Here is a 6,571-nt window from a genome sequence, read left to right as displayed (position 1 = left end):
TGTTATTTAAACATTCTCTGTTTTGTAACATAAACAATCTGAGTTTGTCACCATCAATAAATAAAATGAAACATCAGAGTTTTTCCGTTCTGTTGACAACGTGTCTGCAGTCGTTCCCAGCGTCCATGAACTGATGTAAAAATCCCCCGTGAATCACACATCGGGGTCAGGACCTTTGGCTGCCTTCTTATTGAACTGTGTAAGCACAAAGCTCGCCAAGAAGGCACTGCCCCCTCCAGAGAACCCTGTCCTCTCCTCGGCCCTTCCTGATGTCAGGGAAATTTGGGGAATTCTCCCCAGACGACTTCATGAAGTCAAAACGTCTTCATTCTGGGACTTCACTCTGATCTGTTACACATTCTCATGATGTTAAAAAGAGGATAACACGTCGTCTGTCAAAGTGAGATGCTTTCTCTCAGTCGGGTGTCAGGAGATGTCGTGGCGTCCAGAAGCAGCTGCATGCACCTTTGTTCCCAAGGACCTCACCTGTGTACTTTCTTATCATCACAGGTTAAGGGTCTCAGGGACAAAGACACACACCAATTCGCACACAGTTAAAATCTCACTGCGAGTTATGAGAGTATTAAATTTGAAAATATATATCAGTGACGCATGTAGCATTTTATCGACAGGCTCAGTGAGATTAACTCTAAATCTACACAATAAAACATTTTTATTACTAACAGACACACAGCATTCTACATTACAACAAAAAACATTCTCTAAAATGAGAGACAGTTATTACGTCATGTTTGATGGTTACCGTTCTCTATGCCGATGCGGTCCGACATGAAATGTTGCGTCTCGATGCGTCTGGACAAACACGACTCGATCACATCCTGCAAGAGAAAGAGGTGAAAACACGTCAATCCACATGGAAACATTAATTGTCGTGATGTTATTTATCCGTTCATTTCCTTCTCAGGGCCCTTTCACTGCCTTTCCTCCCTTAGCCAGCGCCTGTTATTCAGTGCGGGTCGGTGCAGTGAAACGTTCCAACGAAATGCCCCCTGCTGGCAGACAGAGAGACAAAGCATTTGACGACACACACGCACACAAACGCTCGCAGAGGAAAATCCTCAAATTTAATGTATAAATCTGGATTTGCATATGGGATGAGCATACGGCCGTCCAGCCTGTACGAGCGCTAAGCTCCAACAGAGAGCGGTCAAACAGTTCATAGACACACACACACACACACACACACACACAGACACACACGACACTCGTCCCTTTGCATGTGCTCACGCGTGGAGCGTCCACAGACAGCTGTGTCTGCAGCCGCAGACATCACTGTCATCTTTCATTTTCCTACAGGCCTTCTGATCTCACAGGATTATGCAATCCCCCATGAAACCCCCCTCCCCAAAAAAAAGATGTTCAGCCTCGAGGGAGCAGCGCTGATTTCACTCCTGCACAGACAAGATAAATGTCACAAGAGCCTGACACTGCAGACGCCACACGCAGAACACGAGCCCGGGTTCAAGCAACTGCTTCACAGCTGAAAAAACTCCATTTGCATCACGTCGACAACTCTATCGTCCGACAACAATCCAGGACGTGTCTCCAACTTACTGTCTTCCCAGGTGCACACACACACACACACACACACAAACACACAACAACTGCACAAAGGAACACAGCACATCACAGCGTTTTGCAGCCCGTGTGAGAAATGACACCAGCTCTCTCCGTTTCCTCTTTGTCTCTGTGCTTTGAGATATTTTCCTCTGTCCCAGTTTCATCAGCTCCTCGGCTGCTCTGTGAAGCGCCCGAGACAAAGAGCGCCGGAGAGAGAGAGAGAACGGAGAGTAAAACATTCTCATTTCCGAAAAGGAAGAAAAGAAGGTGGACGCAGACGGAGGGAAGACGCCGAGTGGACGTGGTCGGTCGAACTGTCTCGTTCGTTAGCCTGGCCCGCTCAAGTCATTGTGAACTCACCATTTGTCTTTGCCTGGTGTTCCGTACGTGTACACGCGAACACGCACGAAAACATGCACACAAACATGCACACGCAAACAACAAGTGCACACACACACACACACACGAAGCACCGCGCACTCCCACGATGAGTTATTGATCCGTTTTCCCCCTGAGGGAAAAAAATGCATCAATTAATCCAGTGGTAAAGAAAAATAACGCTTGATAAAACCTCTCCTGCCCCGTCTCCAGTCTTCCTCTGCTCTGAGCGCTGCACACGGCGGCGAACGGAAAAGCTCTTCCCCTCTCGCTTCCCCTCCATCTCTCGCTCTCCTGTTTTTGTCTCTCCTCTTCTTCTATCCCTCTCTCCGGCGCTGTCCCTGGCTCTGTTTTGTGCCTGTTTCCCTCTGCCAAGTCACATCACTAATTCTCCAGACAATTAGAGTCCGAGCAGGCAATGTGTGTGGGGCAGGTAAGCCAGGCGCGCACACACACACACACACACACACACACACACACACACACACACAAACACACGCATACGCATACACACACACACAGACAATTGCATTGATTCCATTATCTGGTGCTGTACCAACACCCCCACTTCCACCAACCCCCAACAACCACCAACAGCGCCTCCATCTATGACCCTCTGCTTTCATAAATCTGTGTCACCTACATATATCACACACACACACACACGCACACACACACACACTCACTGACACTTATGCAAGCATGCAGTATCTCAAGCTATCGCTCTTTCTTCTTCTCTTGCCAGAACACTCTGTATCACTCTGTCCCCACCTCCCCCTGCTCTGTCTCAGCCCTTCCCCTCATTCCCTATCCTTCCCCCCTCACCCCCCTCACACCCCCACCCTCGTACTCTAACCCCTTACATTTTATTCCAGGCATGACGTCCCATCTCACCCATCTTGCAACGCACATCACACGATGCTTTCTCTACACGGGTGTTTGTTGCACTGTTTGTTTGCGTATGTCTGAACTTGCGCTGGTATGTTCCAGCATCTGGAGGAGGAGAGAGTCAACGAGTGTGAGGTGTCTGTGTGTGTGTGTGTGTGTGTGTGTGTGTGTGTGCGCATGTCCACGTGCACATGTGCATCTGTGTGAGAAGTAGTCTGCATGTGGGGTGGGGGTTGGGGGGGATCACAGACAGAGGCTGTGGATTTTACACAGCGTGAGGAGCAAAGCCACAGCAAAGCCCAAAGGTGATTAACCTCCCAGCCGACGTAACCACTACACTGCGGCTCTTCTTCCATATTTCATTAACACTCCAGGCTGCATTGTGCTCAGTTCATCACATATCAATCTCACCGCCTTTGTTGCAGCAAATCCCAAATACCCACTGACACGTGGTGAGCGATAAGAAAGCTGTGAGGACATTGTGAAATCAAATGGTTGAACTTTGAACCTTGGAAAGAAAATCTAAATGTAAAAATTGCTGCGACAATTTCAAAAAAAACGTGTGAATTATTTCAATGTGTTGAGTAGTGATAACACAGAATACAATGTTATCAACTTGAGTGGAATCAACCAGAAAATAGATCTGTGTGCAGGAAGAAATATCAAATGTTGGCGTTAATATTTTAAACTAATACAGGGATTTACCGCCACTATCTATAACGTAGCTGGTGGCAGGCGGCTGTATTGTGCCCGTGTTTCCTCTGGAGTCGGAACATGCCGTCGTCTCTTTGTGTGCGCACAGAAAAAGAGCAGTGCTCGGCAGAGATTGCTGATATATGCTCTTTTTTCCCCTCCTCACTGGAGCACTGCAACGCAATGCGGATACTGAGTGTCTGAGCCACTAGCCAGACACACTGGGGGACAGGGGGGGGGGGGGGGGGGGGGAGGTGGGGGAGAGGGGGGGGGGGGGGGGCAGGAAGGAGAGGAGGGGAGAGGGGAAGGAGGCGGAGGCGGTAAGCAAGTTCATGCACAGCCCCGAGTTTCAGGACACAGTGGCACTGATGTCTGGCCGTCGTTATCTGTTGATACTACAGAAAATCCTAATGTCGACCGAATAAATGCACAGCTTCGAAATGCAACCGCTAGATACCATACAATTTATCATATTCGTATATTTGTATCACGAGGGTGTTAACTGTTGCTGGATCCACAGCTGATCTAGTAGAAGAAACAACCCTGACACACGAAGAAATTATATAAAAGACGAGTTCTCTGCAGGGTCGAGCTTTTATAGCCTCCCAGCGTAATGTCCTCTAAAGAGACGCTCTGTGTCTCTGTGCACGGCCGCTAGGAAACAAAACAGCTATCGATAGTTGGCTCTATCCCCCATTGGACTGCACCAAATAACAAATCAAACAGCACTGCAGAGCAAGGTGGGTCTATTGACGTCTGGATAAGTCGGACCTTGACAGCAGAACCCGATTAGTATGTCAGATGTTTAAGTCCGTGTAGAATCTGTTTGTAGCCAGTTTGCATGAAATTATTATTATTGTGAGGTCGGAATTGAATTTGTTGGGAGAACAAATGTAGAATTTTATTCACCAGACAACCAGACGCTTGGTTATAGAGATGAAAAATGTTTCAAATGTACAAGACACACACAAAATGGATCAACCTCATCATATTATCTTTTTCATCTTCCCTGTATTACTTTGTCTTGTTCCTATCCTGCTATAAAAAGTCGTCGTCTCTTAGAACCTTTTGTCCTGTTTTCCGTGTCAGTCTTCGTACTCACCCTTTCAAGCGGCCGGGGCATCGATGGCGTTCGTGTGAAGTGTGTGCGACTCCGCAGGGAAAGCTAGAAGGTTGTACAGTTATCTCCAGGCTGTTTATTATGCGAAACCATACAACCAACTACCTCACGCTGCAGAGCACCGGAGCAGGGTCAGCGCCGGCGTCTCTTCCTCCTCCACGCAGAGTCTTCTGTCTGTCTGTCTGTCTCTGTCTGTCTCATGTCCCACTATAACCTCACAGCTCATTCATCATTATGTGAATTCGTCATAAACCTATGTTTCAGATTAATAAAAATCAATACATACATCAAATATTATGTTTATCGTGTAGATCCAGCCAAACTCAATCAGTATAATATGAATAAATACAATAAAGGTTTGTCTGTGGCTACAATATTTTAGTTGAACATTGTGATATTGCTGGAATTTAGAGGAATAACATCTGAGACTCACTAACTATATACAGTTAATGCTTTTTGTGGACTTGTCTCCCTCTTGTGGGTAGACACTGAACATAGCCCCCCCCCCCCAGCCCCCTCCCACTAGAGGCCAAGGCTGTCTCTGAGTACAAAGACGAGCACTTAACCTGCAGTTGCTAACTGTAGGCGTCTGCCTGACCTACTTCTGCAAGTGGAGCTGGTGGAATCTTCCATATCCTCAAAGACTCCATTCAGCAACACACCGAGCAGCGCCTCATTGTCATCCTGAGGTTAAAGTCGAATCCTCCTCCTGTTTTCAGTCCACTTACATCAGCTCAGGTATCACTCCTTCAGGAACGTCTCTTTTCTCTTCTGCACTCAGGTGGTGCTTTAACGCAACATATTAGATTTAATAAATACTACAACTATTAAAACTAATGTTACTCTTTTTAAATCGGCAAAGGAGGTTATGTTTTCATCAGCATACATAAAAGCTTGGTAAAGTGGTGCAGTATGGGTACGTCTGGTTATAGTTTAAATGTCTGTGAGAAATCAAGTTTTGTCTGAATGATAGTCCAAAACCCAACGATATTTATTTAACTTTCATATACTACAAAAAAATTTCCTCACATTTAAGGAAGCAGAGAAGATGTTTGACATCTATGACACAAATCAGTTCACTGTTTATACTGTAGTTGTTGATTCATCTTCTAATTACCTCAATTTCTCAATCATGTTGTGATGGAACCATAATTGCTGGCTGTTAGGAGGCACTGTAAATGAATAAAGTGCTGCAATCATTAACGTCAGTGGAGCCAGCAGGAGGTGCAGAGGTGTACGGCGAGTTTGCATCTACCTTCCTGTCTGTGGTTAGGTTTAATTGACAAGTGCTGTTAGTGTAAAACGTATTATTCTCAACATGCCAAATATAAGCTTTTCTCATTTGAATAATAGAAAACATCTGTAAGCTCTGTAAATTATGTTTCATTCAACTTTAGCATATTCTAATCTTCTAGATACTCTGTTCTATATGGGCATGTCTTATGTCTATCATTTAATATTGTCTTAATGTTTTTATGTCTTATTTAAGGCACAGGTTGATGCCTTGTTGGAAGCTGTAATAAAAAATAAGTGGCTTCTCTCTGCAAGGCTTCAAATTAAGTGCGTGTACGAAGACACCTGAGGCTTTGTCTAATTATTTTTTGAAATTTTCCAAAACAGACTTCACGCCCATACGTCCAGGTGTGCCGAGCTGTGAAAACAGTTTGAGCTTCTCTCTCAAGCTTTTCTATCCACCCTGGATATTCATTATGAATACTGAGCTAAAGAAATGAACACCTTCAAGGCAGATCTGGGAAACGTGCGCTACATTAAGACAAATTTGGATGATTCCTTGCATTTCTAAGATTTTAGGATGTGTGACCCACCTTCAGGTGCAGCCATTAAACAGGTATTTAATTGTTTTTAATTTACAACATAAAGTGTGTGATTTGCAGTATGAAATAATTTCTA

Source organism: Platichthys flesus, chromosome 17 (assembly GCF_949316205.1).
Source record: "Platichthys flesus chromosome 17, fPlaFle2.1, whole genome shotgun sequence".
NCBI lineage: Eukaryota > Metazoa > Chordata > Actinopteri > Pleuronectiformes > Pleuronectidae > Platichthys > Platichthys flesus.
This window is presented reverse-complemented; position numbering follows the sequence as displayed.